This window comes from Aethalodelphis obliquidens, unplaced genomic scaffold, assembly GCF_003676395.1.
Source record: "Aethalodelphis obliquidens isolate GAN/ISIS:26980383/991018 unplaced genomic scaffold, ASM367639v1 scaffold71, whole genome shotgun sequence".
NCBI lineage: Eukaryota > Metazoa > Chordata > Mammalia > Artiodactyla > Delphinidae > Aethalodelphis > Aethalodelphis obliquidens.
In genome coordinates, this window is record NW_020838015.1 from 6900255 (window position 1) to 6917897 (window position 17643).

Here is a 17643-nt window from a genome sequence, read left to right on the forward strand (position 1 = left end):
ATATATATATATATATATGGATTCTGATGCAGGCTAAAGTTTGAGAAGCTTTGTGCTACTATAATGCATTTAAAATTTTTTGGATTGCAACCTACAGTAATAAATGCATTTAATTTATTCTTATTTATTTTTATTTATTTATTTATTTTGGCTGCGTTGGGTCTTCCTTGCTGTGCGCAGGTTTTCTCTAGTTGCAGCGAGCGGGGGCTACTCTTCATTGCGGTGCGCAGGCTTCTCATTGCAGTGGCTTCTCTTGTTGCGGAGCACGGGCTCTAGGTGCGTGGGCTTCAGTAGTTGTGGCTCACGGGCTTAGCTGCTCCGTGGCATGTGGGATCTTCCCGGACCAGGGATTGAACCCATATCCCCTGCATCGGCAGGCAGATTCTTAACCATTGCGCCACCAGGGAAGCCGAATAAATGCAATTTAAATGGTATCCCAGTACACATCTATATTACATTCTCTCTATTTATACAACTGAAACCAAATTTCCATGAAACAATAGTAGCCCTGAATGTGCACCGTGATGTTTTCTAGTCTTTACCATCTCATTCCATTTCATTAAAAAAAATATGAATCATGACCCTTAAAATGAATGAATTTTATAATCAATTAATGGATTATGACCTACAGTATGAAAAACACTGATCTCATGTCCTGTCCTGTGCTGTAGAGGCTGGATTATTGAAATCTATATTCCACAGACTCCCTTGCAACTGGATTCTGCATGTATATAACTCATGTAAGATGGAAGGCAGAGTTTTTTTGAAGCAGCATTAACAGAGCTCCCAATGTCAAGTAACTAACTTCATGGGTATTGAGGGGCAGGGTGTGGGCTTTCAGTTTACCTGTTGTGGATCATAGCAGGTATGGTGTGGTTCTGCAGTAGCGCTGGTAATAATGGTGTCCTGATTACAGCAGCTTTTTTTTTTTTTTTTTTAACAGCAGCTTTTTGATTATGGCAGTGGCTATAATTTTCTGGAGCTAGAAGTTTCCTGATGTAGAGGAAATAGCAGATTTGAATTTTAACTAGATCAGTGCTACTCAAAGTGTGGTCCACGTATCAATGTTAGTCCAAGTTTGTTACTTGTCTGCAGTAAGTACAGAAATTGACATTAAGTATTTTTAAAGTTTTATTGCAATTTGACATTGCTGCCACATTCAAATGAGTGATCAGTTGACTTTGACAAAGTATGGGTCTGTCATCTATTGGAAAAAATTATCACACTAATCTTTCACCATAGGTGATTTAAGAAGCACTGAGCTAGATTATTCTGGAGGTTATATGGACATTGAAATGAAGGTAAAGAAATAGGGAGATTTCCAGTTAGGATGACACAGTGATTTCATGTTTTATATACCCTTCTGGTCCAAACATATAGCAGAGAGAGATAAAATGTAAAAATAGAAAACCAAAAAAGATACAGCCAGCTCTAAAAACAAGAAAATGGAACAGAAAGCAAAGCAGTAGTACTGGACTTGCTGAGTTCCAGGTTGAGAAGCAGAAAAAAGTATCTAGGATTTTGGTGACTGTGAAGTATAAATTTCTTCGTTGATAATATGTTGGTAGTAAGTTCAGTGTTGTCTACAAATCTCTTTCTTTCAACTGATTTTGAAAGATTGCTATTTTCTCTCAGATCCCCATTGTCCTCCTTATCTTTTGGATAAGGAGTATGAAGTCAGTCTATATTTAATCTGCCAGTTTTTTTCCCAGATAGCTTTTAAGATATTCTCTTGGTCTTTGGAATACTGCAGTTTCACTATGATATGTCTGAGTGTGTTTTGGGGATTTATTTTTACTTATCCAGCTTGATATTTAGTATGATTCTCAATGTCATTATCTTTTCAAATATTATCTTTCATGCTCTGTGTTCTCTTCTTTTGGAACTTCTATTAGAGATATGGTGAACATTCTTATTCTATTCTCTAAGTCTCTTAATTGTGCTTTTACATCTTTTATTTCCTTTTCAGTTGTACTCCATTTACATAATTTTTTTCATACTATTTTTCTAGTTCAGCACTACTGTCTTCAGCTAGGTATAGTGTGTTGTTTAACATATCCATTGAGTTGGTAATTTCAAAAACTATATTTTTTTATTTCTGAAAATTTCATTTTGCTGGTTTTCAAATCTTTCTGTTTGTTTAGTTGGTAACAGTATTTCCTTCCATGATTTTTAATTTCTTATTTTTTTTAGCCAATTTAATGTGCTTAGGAAGTATATGTATAATTCCATTATATGAAGTTCAAAAGAATAGTACTCTTCATGTTTTTTTATGCTGATTCTTATTCATGGTGGCCTGTTTTCTTGTATTGGTTGTAATTTTTTATTGCGAGCTCATGCTTTGTGGAAGGGGAGAAAATATTTATGCATGGAAATCCTTTGTGACCCATTTTGAGAATGAGTCCCTTCACAGAAATCTTACATTTTCTCTTCTAGGCCTCTTGAAGTGTAATCAAACTGATACTACTTTTCCAATTTTATACTGATTTCTAAGGAGTTTCCTGGATCACTCAATGTGTTAGGATAAGACAGAATATCTTTATTTTTTGTTTATTATTTTTTTGAGTCCCTGTTTTCAATTCTTTTTTAAAAATTGAGTTATGGTAGATGTACAATATTATATGTTACAGGTGTACAATACAGTGATTCACAATTTTTAAAAGTTATACTCCATTTATAGTTATTATACTGGCTATATTCCTTGTGTTATACAATATATCTACAGAATATCTTATTCATAAGTATGGTATATCACTCAATGGGATCTGATTCTCCAGATTTCCAATGTGTGAGTGTGTAGGGTTTCCCATAGCACCAAACAATTCTCCAGACACCAGCTGGGGGTCCTATGATTCAACTCAGTTCTGACACTTATCTACCCGGAGATAGCATCAGATTCCATAGGTTAAGGGTTCAGCCCCACAAGACTGTCCCCCCACAACACACTTCAGATACCAATTGCAAGCCCAGGTTGTCACTTGTACTTCTGACCAACTGACTATAAATCAGAGGTTCCCACGACCCCCTCCTTGGGTTTTATTAATTTGCTAGAGTGGCTCACTGTCCTCTGGTTCCTTCTTCCCTTCCTTCCTTCCTTTCTTCCTTCCTTCTTCCCTATAACTTTTTATTTTGATATAATTTCTAACTTAAAGAAAAATTGCAAGGATGAAGTTTCAGCCTAGCTTCACTGAGGTCATCCCCTGAGTCTACAGAAAGCTAAACCATGGCCATGAACTCGGGTTACTGGAACATTCACAGGCTGGCTCATACCATCTGCCTGCTTCTGGAATACAAAGACTTAAACTATGAGGGAAAGAAGTACATGGCGGGGGATGCTCCTGACCATGACAGAAGCCAGTGACTGAATGAGAAATTGAAGCCAGGCCTGGACTTTCCCAATCTGCCCTATTTAATTGATGATGTTTTTGAGATCACCCAGAGCAATGTCATCTTTTGCTACATTGCTTACAAGTACAACCTATGAGGGGAGACAGAAGAGAAGATTCATGTGGACATTTTTGAGAACTAGGTTATAGACACCTCCAATTAGCTGGTCAGTGTCTGCTACAGCCCTGACTTTGAGAAACTGAAGCCTAAGTACTTGGAGGATCTCTGTGAAAAGATGAAGCTCTTCTCACTTTCTGGGGAAGAGTCCATGGTTTGCAGGAGACAAGATCACCTCTCTGGATTTTCTTGCTTTTGACAGTCTTGACCTGCACCATATATTTGAGCCCTAGTGCCTGGATGCATTTCCAAACATGAAAGATTTCATTGCCCACTTAGAAGGCCTGAAGACGATTTCTGCCTACATACAGTTCAGCTGCCTTTGCCCAGGCCCTGTGTACATAAAGATTGCTGTGTTGAGCAAAAAGTAGAGTCCTGTAAGATCAGAAGATAGGAGCTGTCCCTACTTCACTGGGGCCCTGAAGAAAAGCTGGACCTCCCTGTACCCCCAGAATCATCCTTCTTGTTCTTTTCTCCTTCTTTTCTTTCCCCTCCCTCATCCCTCGGGCCTTATTAGACCCCTTCCCCTCAGCTAATCCCTGTTCATCTTGTCCCTGTAAAGGTTTACTGTACCTTACTTTTCTTTAGCAATTCCACCCCCCCCCAATCTTATCCTTCTTGCATAAGCCAACCAGACCATCTTTCCCTTCAGTGGTTGCCTCTGCTTTGAGGTACCTGATTGGACCCTTCTCCAGTAGAGCTCAGCTCTGAGCTCCCCAACACTGCTCTGAAGACCAGTATTGGCCTGATGTGGAGACCCTGCTCCCCCAGCATGGTCCCTGCCCCAGCCCTGCCTGATCCCCAGTAAAGCCTTCTCTCTCTCTCTCTTTCTCTCTCTCTCACACACACACACACACACACACATACACACACACACAGAGTTTATGAAGTAATGCACAAGGGAAGAAAATCCTAGACCTATCTCATGAAGCAAATGTTACCATATCAAACCCAACAGCACTAAAACTAAATAAAAAAATAAAAGCATCTCAACTATACTAATCATATTTTTTATTTTCTGTATTTTATATGAGGCTTTGACATCTCGGGGCCTTGCTAATCCTGAAGAGACTACCCCTTTCAGAGCTAGTTAATTCCTAGAGATATTAAACAACTTGCCTGCCAGGATGTCTTTGATATGCAAACCAACCAATCCATAGTCCATGCTCCCAACTACCTCCTTTATTGAACTCTCACACACCAAGCCAATATTCTCCCTGCCCTAAGTCACTCCAGGGGCAGGTACAGGACAACTGAGGACCACCCTCATAGCCCAGAGCTCACTGAAATTATTCAAACTAACAAATCCTAAAATGCTTAACTTCTCTTGCCTTTTTCTTCCCACCAAAACAACAATGAAGACTTGTGCTCATATGTTTCCCTTGCTCCTTCTGCCTCCTAACCAACCCTAGTACTTCCCCATGTGGCCCTGCGTGGTGTGACATGTCCTCTTCTCTTGGAAACTGTGAGTAATAAACTCTTATTTCAAAGGCAGTTGTCTCCATATCTGTCACTTTACCATACATGATTAAAACAAATCCCAGGAAGATTTCAAGGCATCAACCAACTAGAGTTTATCCCAGAAATAAAATGGTAATTGATTATCAGAAAATCTATTAAAGTGATATACCACACTAAAAAAAACACAGTCCTATAATCATATCACTTGAGCAGAAAAAGCACTTGATAAAATTCAATCAAATGTATCCATCCGAAACCTAGGGCAAACATATATTTAATTGTGACACTTTTGACATATTCCCATAAAGTCAGGATTTCAATAAACATTAATAAATGCTTCAGTCCTACATTATACTGAAGTTATTAACCAATGCAAAAAGTCAAGGAAAACAAAGTGTATCCAAACTGGATTAGGAAGAGACAAGCTGTCTTTATTTGCAGACTGTGTGATAGTCCACATAGAAAATTCAGGAAAATTCAAGAGAACCTACACATAAATTATTAAAACAAGTAAGAGTTTTGCTGGATAAAATATCAACCTATAAATCCAATTGAAGTCCTCAGGGTGCCTTCAAATTGTAGTTTATAACACATAATACCTAGTGAAAAGAAAATTTCAGAAATATTCATGTGGTGTGGTCTCACATATAAAGTTTAAAACCTGAAAAATAATACTATATGTGTTCTAGGGATGCATACAAATGTAATCATTTAAGTAAAGCTTGCATGATAATGACAAATTCTAAATTCATGATACTGACTGTCTCTGGGGAGAAAAGGGAGAAAATGAGATTAGGGGTGGTAACCCATGGAACTTCACCTAGATCTATTATTATTTTCCTTTAAAAATCAGTTACAAATATTATAACAAATTAAGATTTGATAAAGCAGGGTGGTGGATGCATGGATATATCTTATATTTATTGCTATAGTTTTCTGTACAAAACATTTTACAATAAAACCAAAGGAATTAGGGAGATAAGTTAGAAAGCTGTTTGGTAATCTAGATGAAAGTTGATAGGAATACAGTCCAAGACAGTATTCTAGAAAGGAAGAAAGAGAAAGAAATATTTGGGCTAGACAGGGAGATGGGACCGTGGAGGAAGAGTGCATAATATCTCGCAGGTTTCTAGCTTGGATGACTGGTGTGGATGGCATTGCAACCACTAAGATATGACAGGAGTGTATTTTCTGCCATGTTTTGTTTGAAATATCCATGGGACTTCCTGGCGAGAGTATGAGACTAAAAGTTGAATGCATGATTCTGAAAGTCGGGAGAAAGTACAGACAGGCAATATGGGTATGGGAGTCAACAGCATTATAGAAGGTGGTGAAAACTATGCGAGTAGGTGAGACCATCCAGGTGATGATAGCAGAGTGAGAAAAGGAGCAGGAGGAGGATAAAGTCTTAAGAAATATTAATATTTAAGGAATTGGAAGAGTAGGGGAAGTTCAGAGAATGGTTGGGGAGACACAGAGGAGAACCATGAAATTGTTGTGTCACAGAGGTGCATGGAGTCGAAAATTTCAAGAAGGTAATGTTTGGTGGTTTTACATATAGCAGAGAAGTTCAGCAAGAAAAGGATTAAAAAAATTGCCTATTACATTTAGCAAATAAGAGGTTACTTGTGACTTTAGCAAGCATAGTTTCAGGGAATTGGGAGTTGGGGGAAGAAGTCAGGTTGAAATGGGTTGAGGATATAGTGGAAGATGAATATAGTAGTATAGATTGCTCATTTAAGAACATCACCACTACTAGCTTTAACAATATAATCACCATAACTATCGCCACTACCAATAACGATAATTATTTCCCTCATTACCAGTACAATCACTGTCCTTTCCACTGGCTTTTTTGTAATTCCTTTTCCCTTCCTTCAGCTTCTCTCTTTTTATGCACATCTACTACATTTGTTTAGCTCTGTGTATAGGATAGGTTCTTGATCTTGAAGGGTTTACTCTGTAGTAGAAAAGACAGGCATGCAAACATGCAACTTTAATACATGCACTCTGTGGTAGTCATTCAAATTATTCTCCGGGCATTTCCTGCTTTCCTCATTCTGGGAACACAGTAGGATTATACATCCTTGTTCCCTGTAGCTGAGTGGGGCCACGTGTTTAATTCTGGACAATGAGTTGCAAGTTAAAGGGACATATGCTACTTGTAACCTGGGCATTTAAATTTAATTGCTGGTGTGAAACCCTCTAAAGCCAAACTACAGTAGAGTGGCTAAGTACAGCCTGTAGGCCAAATCCAGCAGGAAGCATGTTTTACAAATAAAGTTTTATTGGAACACAAATGTGCCCATTTATTGTCTATGGCTTCTTTTTGCTCTAATGGCAGAGTAGTTGTGACAAAGACTGCATGGCCCTCAAAGCCTAAAATTATTTACTATACAGAAAAAGTTTGCTGACACTTTCTCTAAAACAACCTAGCTTACCCTGATGCTCCATACTAAGGCAGTGTAGTGATAAAAGTTTCTCTGATGTAAAGTGTGGTGTATTTGAATGAACACAGGCTCAGAAGCTAGATGGGGTCTCTGAGTCTACACAGTTAGCCCTGGGTGCTATGGAACCCTCTACTCAGGCCTTTGTGCGGCTCAAATCACTGTCTGACAGCACCAGCCACAAGGAAGAATGAAAGCAAATGGAAACAATCTCAGACTTGCTTTGTATGGTTCTTAGGGGTTTCTATAGACTGAAAGTTTGTGTCCACTTCAAATTCATATATTGAAATCCTAACCCCCAATGTAATGGTATTAGGAGATGGAGCCTTTTGTAGGTTATTTGGTCATGAGGGCAGCACCCTCATGAGTGGGATTAGTGCCCTTACAAAAGAGACTCCACAGAGCTCCCTTATCCCTTCCACAATGTGAGAACACAGGGAGAAGGTACCATCTATGAACCAGGAAGTGGGCTCTCACCAGACACAGAATCTGCCTGCACCTTGATCTTGGACTTCCCAGCCTCCAGAACTATGAGAAACAAATGTGTGTTGTTCATAAGCCACTCTATCTATGGTGTTCTGTTATAGTAGTCTGAACATATTAAGACAGGAGTAAAGGGAATATTGATGAGTGAATGTTCAGTATGGTCAAGCACTCTCTAAAAGTCAGAGCTGTCTAAAATCAGAATGAGTTGCCTTGCAAGAATGAAGGGTGCAACTGACCCTGGGGTATGGAGCATAAGCTCCTTTTTGCCCCAAGTATACAAGAAGAAGCCAACTTAACTCTTGGAAAAATGATATATTAGTTTTCTATAGCTGCATAACAAATTACTAGAAACTTAAAACAACATACATTTATTTGCTCACAGTTCTGTAGGTCAGAAGTCTAGCAGAGCATGACTGGTTCTCTGCTCAGTGTGTCACAAGACTGATATCAAGGTGTTGGTCAAGCTGAATTCTCATCTAGAGGTTTTAGGGAAAGATCCACTCCAAAGTTCATTCTTATTAGAATTCAGTTCCTTGTAGTTGTAGGACTGAGGTCTCCATTTCCTTGTTGGCTGTTAGCCAGTGGTGGCTCTCAGCTTCTAGAGGTTGCACACATTCCTTGTCATGTGTCTCCTTCCATCTTCAAGTCAACAATAGCGCGTTGAATCTTTCTGGTGGTTGAGTATCTGACTTCCTCTCCTGTGACCAGTCGGAGGAAACTATTACAATTTTAAAGGGTTCGCATGATTAAGTCAGTCCACCTTAATAATCTCCCTGTCTTAAGGTCAATTGTGCCATATAACATAACCTAATTATGGGTGTAAACTCCATTATATGCACTGCCTGGGGAATATGCAAAGTGTGTACACTGGGGTTGGGGGAACCTGGGGTTGCATCTTAGAATTCTGTCTACTACAGATGAGAAGAGAATTCTAATATTGCATACTTAGCGGGACAAGTTGATGTTCAAAGTACATTCCAATCTTGAGAATCTATGATGCTCTGACTACATCAAAGTTCAGATTGAGAAGAGGGCCTAAGTCACAATTTCTGCCTTCATGCAGTTTTCAATGTGGGAATAAAATTAACACACACAAAACTATTAGCATTGTGCTAAACAAATGGTTAAACTGTGTAAATTAGGAGTCTATAGAAGATAAAGGAGGAGAGAGATTGGAGAGGGTTAAAAACCGTTAGAGTGTTTTCTTGGAGAAGGTGTGACTTGAACTGTTATTTGAAGGAGGATGAAGTAGAAAATAACAAATGTCTTCCTCTTTCTAAACCTCTGGATGGTTTTTATTCATTGTACATTCACATTTCCAGTGTGATACTGAAAAATAGGCTAAGAAGATTTACCCAAAATTTAGAAATAGGCAGAAGTATGACTACATATCTTTGCAAGGTCATACTGGACTATTGGCAATATACTCGTATTGCGTGAAGATCGATTCCCTCGGTCAGTGGTTCTCAAACTTTCATAAGCATCAGAATGCCCTGGAAGGCTTGTTAAAGTACGTAATGCTGTGTCCTAGCCCAGAGTTTCTGATTCAGTAGGTCTTGAGTGGGTATCAAGAAATTGCATGTCTAACAGGATCCCAGGTGATGCTGGTGCTGCTGGTCTGGGGACCACGCTTTGAGAATTATTGCTCTAGAGGAACATACCATTGTTTGACTTACTATTTACCGTTGATTAAGGCAAAGATTCTGTAAAGTTACGGGCTAAATTATAGAAGTTGCCAGTGATTTTTGTCCCATAGAAATACAAATAATTTCTGTCCAATGAAAAATAAAATTCCAATAGTTTTATTCCCCTGTAAGACATTTAGCTGTTTTATGTTTCAGCAATTTAGCAATCTTATTTCAGCATTCTTTCCTTCAGTGACTGTATATACTAGTCTCTCAGATCCTTCTTTGAGCTAGCATTAATACATACCCTCATTAACAAGTTAAATAAATCTTCGTGTTAAAATAAACTTTGGACATGCATACTATGTTTGTATGATAGTCATGATTTTTAACTTTTGGAAATGTATACCTTGACAGGGTTGTGTGATCAAATAAGTTTTTGACAAGCCAAGTTAAACAAATTTACACAGGATTCTTAACAATGCACCTCTCCCAGACTTTAATTTGCTATTTAAAAAGTAGATGATGCAGCATTTCACAAACTTATTTGACAATGGACACTTTTTCCTCAAAGTGCCTTTAGAAAACATTGCCCTACACAGTTATTATCAGTGACATCACAGCCATTTCCACAATTTCTAAAAGAAATATGTTACCTAACTGCACATATTGAATCTCATCTCAGTGGGAGAGCATATTTTTAAAGTCAAGGAAGAGAACTTTTGTGTCATTTGGCACTAAGGAGGCCTCCTCCACCAGATTCAGGGTGGAGAAACTTTTGTCCCCTTTTTATCTCTTAATACCAAGCAGGACTCCAAAGTTCCCCTCAGAGTTCCTGTGAGATGACAGAGAAAAGTTCAATGCATTTTTTTCTTCCCAGATCCAAATCTCCCATTGCCAAAAACCTTTCTTTTCAGCCCAAAAAAATGTTTGTAGATTTCTCCTTTTTCAGTGGTGTCTAGGATAACTATGCCACAGAGTTGGAGAACACTCCACCGGTGGTTTGAGAGCAAAGGTAGTTACTATGTCAGGAATTCAGGGTTCTGTTTCTGTAGCCCCACATCAGTAGAGGCCTGGATTGAGCCCAAACCATGTTCCAACTATGGTTTCTCATTCTGGAAAGTTCTGTTGTAATTTGGGACCTTTTTCCCCCCAGAAAGGCTCTCACTTTCTCTCTCCACAGCCAACTGACTCCCTTGAGTGCTAAACTAAAGTTGGAGAATTTGAGGATTGTAAAGATTGATAGTTTGTGGTTTGCTTCAATTTAGAAGCAAATCTTGTAGGGGATCATGTCTCTAAATTTATGAAGTAGAGAAACTACTCTCCTTATGAGTGAGCAAGGACTTGGAAGACTGTTCCTATGGTCAATCGTGTGTTGGTCTAAAGTGAGTAAACCACATACGTTTATGTTTGAAGTTCCTGGAAGCATTTATACCAATTGGATTGTGATATGGTCCTTCCGATCTATAAATTTGGTCACCTGTTTTTTTTTAATTAATCTATTTATTTATTTAATTTTGGCTGCATTGGGTCTTCGTTGCTGCACGCGGCTTTCTCTAGTTGTGGTGCATGGGGGCTACTCTTCATTGCAGTGAGTGGTCTTCTCACTGTGGTGGCTTCTCTTGTTGCGGAGCACAGGCTCTGGGCATGTGGGCTTCAGTAGTTGTGGTACGTGGGCTCAGTAGTTGTGGCTCGCAGGCTCTAGAGTGCAGGCTCAGTAGTTGTGGCACATGGGCTTAGTTGCTCCGCAGCATGTGGGATCCTCCCAGACCAGGGCTCAAACCCGTGTCCCCTGCGTTGGCAGGCAGATTCTTAACCACTGCGCCACCAGGGAAGTCCCTGGTCACCTGTTTTTTAACCTGCTGGAATGTATTCTCTCAGGCAGCTTTTCCCCATGTTCCATTGATATGGAACACCCACTGAGGTTGGTAACCTCATTCTTGGTGGGCTCCACGAGAGATGTATGGATATCCTTAGCATCCATATGTCCACTCTCACACTACCCCCACTAGTCCCTTCTATATTGTGCAGATTGGAACAGGCCCTGACTCTACGGAACCACCTAAGGCCGGAGGCAAAATTTCCCTCAGGTGAGTCTCCAAGTTCTAAAACTGAACCCTGGCTTTAACTACCATCAAGGCCATCATGTGCCCACAGTGATTCAGGTCAGCTCCCTGTGAGCAAACCTTTCTATATTTGGTCAATTTTGTCTGCTCCTCTCTTGTAGTTTACAGTGGAGTGCACAAGCAAAGCACTTTTCATACTATGTCACAGGATTTGCTCTTTGCCTTGGAGAAATGTTCCTACGATTCATTCTATTTGCATGTGCAATGGTCACCATCTTGCGTCTCCTTTTATTTAGACTTTTAGTTTTGAGATAGTTGTAGATTTACATGCAGTTGTAGGAAACAAGTCAGAAAAAAATTGTGTACCCTTTACCTAGTTTCTCCCAATGGTAGTATCTTGAAAACTGTAGTAAAATAGCAAAGCCAGGATACTGACATTGAAACAGTCCAGGAACAGAACATTTTCATCACCACAGGAGTCTGTCCTGTTGTCCGTTTATAGTTATATCCACCACCTTACCTCCCTTCACCTGACCCCCTGGCAACCACTAATTTGTTCTCCATTTCTAAAATTTTACCTCTTCAAAATGTTAGGTAGCTAGAATAATACAGCATGTAACCATTTGGAATTGGCTTTTTTTTTTCCACTTAGCATAATTCTCTAGAGGTTCATCAAAGTTGTTATGTTTATCAATAGTCTGTTTCTTTTTATTGCTGAGTAGTATTCAATGATATGAATATATTACCACTTGGTTAACCATTTACCTGTTGAAGGACATTTGGGTTATCTTCCAGTTTTGGACTATCACATTTGTGTAAGGTTTTTGTGTGAATTTTAAGTTTTCATGTTATGAGTGCAATTACTGGTCCATACGGTAATTTCATGTTTAGTTTGTTTAAGAGACTGCCAGATCAACTTACGAATGACTGTACCATTCTACATTCCTACCAACAATGTATGAGTGATCCAGTTTTTCCATATGCTTGTCAGCATTTTGGTGTTATCAATATTTTTATTTTATTTTATTATTTTTAAAATTTATTTATTTATTTATTTTTGGCTGCATTGGGTCTTTGTTGCTGCGCGCGGGCTTTCTCTAGTTGTGGCGAGCAGGGGTTACTCTTCATTGTGGTGCGCAAGCTTCTCATTGCAGTGGCTTCTCTTGTTGCGGAGCACGGGCTCTAGGCACGCAGGCTTCAGTAGTTGTGGCACATGGGCTTAGCTGTTCCGCGGCACGTGGGGATCTTCCCAGACCAGGGCTGAAACCCGTGTCCCCTGCATTGGCAGGTGGATTCTTAACCACTGTGCCACCAGAGAAACCCAATATTTTTTACTTTAGCTCTTCTGATAAGTATGTAGTGATATCTCATTGTCGTTTAAATTTGCATTTCTCTAATGGCTAATGATATTGAATGTCCTTTCATGTGTTTATTTTTATCTAGGTATCTTTTTTGGCGAAATGCTTGTTTATGTCTTTTGCCCATTTTCTAATTGGATTGATTATTTCTTTACTGTTGCATTTGAGAGTTCCTTATTTATTCTGGATACAAGTCCTTTGTCAGATATATGTTTTGAAAATATTTGAATATATTCTATTGATCTGCCCTCAAGTTCACTGATTCTACAATATCTTCTCTCATCTCTACTGTACTGTTGAGCCCATCCAGTGAGTTTTTATTTCTCATGATTTTCACTTCTTAATTTCCATTTAGTTTTTTATAACTTCTGTTTCTTTGCTGAGATTTTTAAAAATCATTTTTCACTTGTTTCAATATAATTTGTAATTGTTTACTGAATCTTTCTCAGATAATTCCAACACCTGACTCATCTCAGCATTGGCATCAATTAAATGTTTTTTTTCCTTCAGGTTGTGATTTTCTTCGTTCCTGATGAGGAGGGATTTTCAATTGTACATTGGAAATTTTGGCTATTACACTAGGAGACTAAAAAGTTAGTCCCCACTAACTTTTTAATTTTAACAGGCATTCACTTTATTGGGATTTAGCATGCAGGTCCTGGCCTAATTTGGGGACTGTGGTTCCAATGACAATATAATTTTCAGAGCCTTTGTGGTCCTATTTTTGTCCACTTGGCTTATATCATGCCACTGGGGCTCTCATTGATTCTTGCCAGTGTTGGTTGAGGGAGCTGAAGAAGTTTGCTCCGGCTTGGCTGTCTGGATCTTGTAGGTGGGGGAAGGGAGTCTCCCTTCTTCAGGGTTGAAGGGTGTTTCCTGGTGCTTGTTTTAGCAGGTTCCTCCTGTCTGGGGGGGATGACGAGTGCCTCCCTAGTTGGGTGCTTGTCGCGAGGGTTCCTCTGAGTGTCTGTGAGTGGGGGCAGGGAGAGTCTTAGGCCTGCAAGGACAAATAGGCTTCCTGGGCTGGGTGCATCCTGTCGCAGTTTCCCCACCCTGCCTGTGGAAGATGGAGAGCACATCCCAGGCTACATACACAATTACTGTGGCATGATCCACTTGTTAATCTCCCCTCTTCGACCAGTCTGCACACAGACACACATGCACACATACACAGTGTCTCTGGGTGTAGGAGGGGAGCCTCAGGTCCAATGGAGAAGCAAAATGCTTTCCCAGCTGGCACTCGTGCTGTTGACCCCCTTTGCCAGAGCCCTATAGTTGTGTGGTGTCTCTAGGTGGGGGAGGTGAGTCTCCAACAGGGTAAGGATAGAGAGTGCTTACCCTAGTAATTTATTGTCAGTAGGGTTTCCAATTGATTCCCCTTGCTGGTTCTGCCAGGTGCACATAATAATGTCATTGGGACTCCTGTTCCATCTGGGGGAGGAGTGAGCCTATCTGGGCTGCCTTTTCTCTTAATAGGTTAGGGGTTAAGATATGCCAGGTCTGGGTGGCCTTCCTGGCCTTCTTCTGTTGGGTGGTGGTTCAAAAGATGCCCTGCCACTGTTGTGTTTCTCCAGTCTTGTGGTCCATCTTCCACCTTTCGGAGTTTTTCTTTGATTGTCTCTTGAGTTGTTTTTAGGGGTCATAGTCATGTTTAGCAGGGAGCAGAGAGAGATATGTCTACATCATCTTGTCTGGGTGTCTCACCTTTCTTTTTTATATATAATCTCTATTTTAGCATTCCTAGTAATTTTACAAGTCTCTTCACTATCACTTTTGACTTTATCACTGTTTTTGCACTTATCAGATATTAAAGAATTAATATTTGTAAAGCATCTTAGAACCAAGTACAAAGTCAGGAAATATGCATCCATCTAACAAATACTGTGAGAATAGACACCAAAACGTTGGCACATAAGCACTAAAAATATAGTAATCATGCTTTTTCTATAGAGCAGGACTTTCTTTGTTCTTATGTAAGCTTGTAAGTAAAGAGGACTTACGTGTTTGAAATCATAGTGATCATTTATTGAGTTCTTACTGTCCCTGGGTAGTATGCTAAGGTCTTTAGTATATTAACTCACTAACTCTTGACAATAACCATATATGATAGTGTAATGGTTGAATAGTGTCCTGCCAAATTGACAGCCCAAGTCCTAACCCCCTATACTGGTGAATATGACATTATTTGGAAAAAGGATCTTTGCAGATGAAATTAAATTAAGAATCCCAAAATGAAATCATCCTGGATTAAGGTGGGCCGTAAATTCAATGACTAGTCTCCATATAAGAGAAAGGAGAGGGAGTTTTTGAGACACAGAGAAGTTCTGTGTGAGACCTTCAGACAGGTCTGGTTCAGAAGCAGAGACTGGAGTTATATAGCCCTAAGCCAGGGAACATCAAGGTTTGCCTGCAGCTACTTGAAGCTAGGAGTGAGGCATGGAATGGATTCTCTCTCAGAGCCTCCAGAAGTAACCAACTCTGCCGACATTTTGATTTTGGACTTCTGGCTTCCAGAACTGTGAGAGAATACATTTCCATTGTTTTAAGCCACCAAGTTTGTGGTCATTTGTTGACAGCCTCAGGAAACTAATACAGGTGTATTATTATATATCTCCATTTTATAGATGAGGAAACATGGTTGGAAATGTTAAATGACTTGCATATATCCACACAGCTAGTAAGTGGTGGAGGTGGGAATTAAACCCAAGACTATCCACTACAAAGCTTGTATTTTCAATCTTAACTTTCTAAAATATCATTCATAACAGGTTTAAACAGCACCAAAGCCTCCACACTTCTCACTCCCCCAACCCTTTCTTCAGAGGTCTTTCCCTATTCCAAGAAACTTCCGTTGCTCTTAAGCTATTCCTGCTTCATGTTGCTAGTAGAGATGATTGATTCACCTCATGGTTCAGTATTACTGACCCTCACTTCTTCCATCTCAAGGCAAATTTAAAGCGGTTCTAGAGGAGAGGGAAGTGCTTAACACAAAGGAAAAGCTTCTGATAGGCAGTCTTCAGGCCATGAGCAGCCAATCAGAAGTAGAGATGCTTTTAGGCTGAGCAGGGTCTGTCAGTTCATGTCACCCGTGCTGATGCCTTGTTTCCACCACACTTAAAGCCATTCCAGCCATTGTTTTGAGGATCAGGCTATAGCAAAAGATACTTGCCTCCTGAAACTCAGTCTGTGGGCCCCGGAAGTGAGCAAGAGCTGTCATGCAATTTGTCCCTTGTCAAGAAACCTTGTATCAGGTGCTGGGGAGAAAAGAAGCAATTGTTACTTCCCTGTGGTTCTTCTAAAAGTGTTTCTTTGTTAATAGGATGTCATTAAACATTATGCACAATTGGCTGGATATTTAAATTATAGATGAAAACATTTTTTTTTGTAAAATGTGTGCATGTAAAAATAAACCAATGTGTGAGAACAGAGTGCCTAAGCAGCAGACGGCACGCTGTGGGGCTGGGCATCCTGATGTTATGTCTGCCATCAAATTTGGTGTCACTGAGTAAGTTGTTTCAATATCATATACTTATTAAGCACCTACTGTGTGCTAGGCATTGTTCTGGCTGATTCTCTGCTTAGTGTCAGCTACATGGGATAAATTCTTAATTCACCAATCCTCTGAATATAGCTAAGATGAAGCAGAATATCATTTTTTTTGCTTCTTCTGGCAGGAGTTAAGAAAAATGGGAGTGGGCTTCCCTGGTGGCGCAGTGGTTGAGAGTCCGCCTGCCGATGCAGGGGACACAGGTTTGTGCCCCGGTCCGGGAAGATCCCACATGCCACGGAGCGGCTAGACCCGTGAGCCATGGCCACTGAGCCTGTGCGTCCGGAGCCTGTGCTCCGCAACAGGAGAGGCCACAGCAGTGAGACGCCCGCATACCGCAAAAAAAAAAAAAAAAAAAAAAAAAGAAAAATGGGAGCACATAGTTCTACACTAGAGCCAAGTAAATCTGACACTGAATTCTGTTTTAACCTTGACCTATCCAAATGGAAAATTTTCCACATTCATTCAGCTGACAACCTTGAACAAATGGATCAGTGGTTAGAAGTCAGAGAGAGAGTTAGCAACCAGTTCTTTTCTGAAAGACTAGCCAAAGAACTGTTTCTAGAATACTAGCTAATTACTTAAACGTTGCTGGAAAAAATGTTCTAGTGCATATCAGTTAAATTGCTTGGATAAACATGGGCATATAAAACCTTATCAGTGTAATCATATCTTAGAAAATGTGAGCTTGTGCCCCAGTATCCTTCTCTTTGAGAACTTTAAAGAACAAAATGTTCCCTTGACAGTGAAGCACTTCATGTGGCAAGAGCCCCCATGGGTAAAGCCTAGTATGGGAGCAGAAACCAATGCTGTGACTGAACAATCTCTACAGCTTGTCATATGGTCTAGTTAGTGATGGAGAAGATCCCTGATTCAAGAGCAGATCCAGTAGAGAGGCAATCTTTGAACTGCAAGCCACCATGTGCTGGTTGTAAAATGTGGCATGATTGGAATTCGGCTGGGGATTGGCTCTAGAAAATACTGTGTATAAAACATAACCAGTGTCAAAGGTAAGAATATTCTTTTTCTTTCTTTTAACATCGTTATTGGAGTACAATTGCTTTCAATGTTGTGTTAGTTTCTGCTTTATAACAAAGTGAATCAGCTATACATACACATAAATCGCCATATCTCCTCCCTCTTGTGCCT

At 39.8% G+C, this 17643-nt stretch overlaps 1 pseudogene; it reads left to right on the forward strand.

Annotated features, from left to right (window-relative positions):
- The first annotated feature begins 3223 nt into the window (after positions 1-3223).
- LOC113611894 (glutathione S-transferase Mu 4-like) lies at positions 3224-3875 on the forward strand (annotated as a pseudogene).
- Positions 3876-17643: the final 13768 nt, after the last annotated feature.